Here is a 2896-nt window from a genome sequence, read left to right as displayed (position 1 = left end):
AGATTTGGATTCTTTGTCGAAAACTAAGGTTGACGTGTCTGAGGGTTTTCGAACTTTCGATAAATTGGTGGGTGCTCAACGCCCTTGAAGTTTTGACACTTTTTTTCCCCACTTGAAGTACTCTAAAGTCGCTCTAAATCGTCCCAGATGAACGGGTGAGGTATCGTTGGATTCGTTGGACCCTACTGTACATGAAACCACCGCGCCCGAGCCCCTGGGGTTGATTGCCTACCTTCCGGGGGCCCGAAAATGGCCCAGTGTACCCAAAATAAGCTGTTTTTCGGGGTTTGCCGGGCTCCAGAATCAGCTGAGAGCACCTCCGGAAGCCTTTTCTGGTCGGGATGTGTTGGTAGAGTGTACGCTTACGCTGGGGAACCGCGGCTGGCTTACTTAGAAGGGCTGCCTATCTCTCATGGGCAGATAATGCAATTCGGAACGGACTAAACAGTGATAATGACGTCAAAACCACCCGAAATCGCGCTATATACAGCTGTGTCCACGCTAGGTTCCATTGAACCCAGAAACACCACACAGTGCTAAAAACCAGGTTGCTAGTGAATACAGCGCGATTTCGGGTGGTTTTGACGTCATTATCACTGTTTAGTCCGTTCCGAATTGCATTATCTGCCCATGAGAGATAGGCAGCCCCTCTAAATAAGCCAGCCGCGGTTCCCTAGCGTAGACGTACACTCTACCAACACATCCCGACCAGAAAAGGCTTCCGGAGGTGCTCTCAGCTGATTCTGGAGCCCGGCAAACCCCGAAAAACAGCTCATTTTGGGTACACTGGACCATTTTCGGGCCCCCGGAAGGTAGGCAATCAACCCCAGGGGCTCAGGCGCGGTGGTTTCATGTACAGTAGGGTCCATCGAATCCAACGATACCTCACTTGTTCATCTGGGACGATTTAGAGCGACTTTAGAGTACTTTAAGTGGGGGAAAAAAGTGTCAAAACTTCAAGGGCGTTGAGCACCCACCAATTTATCGAAAATTCCAAAACCCTCAGACACGTCAACCTTAGTTTTCGACAAAGAATCCAAATCTGCCCAGTAATCCAGTGTGCTCAAAAAGATTTGCAAGCGTGGGACGGTCTAGTGCAATAGGAACCCCTGGAGATACGTGCTTTTTACGATTATTTTCTTTGAATCATTTGCGAACGCGGATTTTGTTAAAATTTACAGAGTAAACTTCTCGACGAGTGCGAGTAACAACATTTGATCATGCTACGCGTCCGTGCAACAATATCCTATCTGTTTTGCTGTTCCGAAGGACTCTTATCTGCGAAACATGTTTCGCTACCCCAAAAGACTGGCAAGTTGGGCTACTTTTAGGATAGTGAAACAGATAGGGTAAGGGAGCGCGTCCCATGATACACTTTTTGGATTTCAGTCCTGTAGGCCACAAATGATGGCACAGTACCCCCATTTTTATGGTTTGGTGTTAGTATGAGGCTTTTACCTTTCGAATGACACCTATTTTGTAATTTTAGTACGACCCGTTTGAAAGCAAAGGCTAATCTACGAAGACCTTGCAAAGTATCATGGGGTCCCAGATGCACTTGGAATTTATTCGAGAACTGAGTTAAACAGTGCCCGCTTTTTTTTAAGGCTTTTTAACTACTACACACTAGGACACACTGAATCTAACAAATATAGGACGTTGCAACGTATGGATTCCTCCTAATTCATAACGCAATTTGATGATTCTTGGCAAGTAAAACTACACATACAGGGTGGGTGATCCGCGCCGTGGTTTTTTTCTGCTTATGCTGTACCGGATTCATGAGTGCGGGCGGGCTTGCCTATCGTCGCTCGCGATGGCGCCTTACGGCCCCGTGCAAGTATGCAACCCCCGCACGCATGAATGCGGTACAGTATAAGCAGACAAAAACCACGGCGCGGATCACCCACCCTGTATTGTAGAGATTAGCGCTATGATCAAAACTAGTATACCTAAGCAGGCGTCGCCCGACCGACTTGGAGCAGTATTTTTAGGTGAAAGTAACCGACCAATGACCAATTAGACATCTGATTGGTTTGGTGGAGTGCTGAAACACATGAAAAGTGGTGTATCATGGGATCCCAGACAAAAGTGTATCATGGGTCCCCAAGGTACAAAATTTCACTTAAAGCGGCGTACGAAGGGTCTCGCGTCCCGTTCACGACTCCAGACTTAAAGTGAAGATTGAAGACACCACAACCCGGTCCGATTATTTTATCAAGTGGACAAACGAGGGCCAATCATGTCTTCTAAAGAATTTACTTTTGCTCTAAAATGACTCAGTAAAACTTTCGGAGTGGCTCACGCCGAGGCTAAGTGTAGTAGAACAGCCATTCTTGATCGTTAACATCGTTACTGAAGGAAAACATCATACTATTTTTTTGGTGGACCTAACTACTATGGTATCTGAGATATCGCAAAAGTATCATCAGTGCTGCCCATCAATATGCCATATGGATGCATTTTCGTCTAAGTGAAGTAATCTACCCCAAAATAGTGATGTTATTCGGATGTCATCAAAATTAACTCTCCCTAGGAGAACAGGTTGGTCACTTTCAAGTCATTTCCATGTTTATGACGTCCAAAATGATATCCCTATAGGGATTGAGCTCAACCAAAGTAGTGACCAAATTGTGACTAAATTGCGTCATTTTGATGTACCTGTGACTATCATGTGCTCGAGCTCCTTGGGCCGAGAGTTGATCGATTGTCGATTTTCCTCTTATCGAACCCGAGAAACAAAGTCCGTCCGCCTCTCGCTGCCCGCCCGTCTGGCTGTCTGGCTGGTACCTGGTACGTCGGCTGTCTGGCGCCGGGTTCATCTGCACTCCCCATCTCATCTCTATTCCCTTAACCGTGCCTTTTCCTCACAAAATAAAAAGTTCCGTCAGAGTTT

This window comes from Frankliniella occidentalis, unplaced genomic scaffold (genome assembly GCF_000697945.3).
Source record: "Frankliniella occidentalis isolate FOCC.00 unplaced genomic scaffold, Focc_3.1 Scaffold13, whole genome shotgun sequence".
NCBI classification, from domain to species: Eukaryota; Metazoa; Arthropoda; class Insecta; order Thysanoptera; family Thripidae; genus Frankliniella; species Frankliniella occidentalis.
This window is presented reverse-complemented; position numbering follows the sequence as displayed.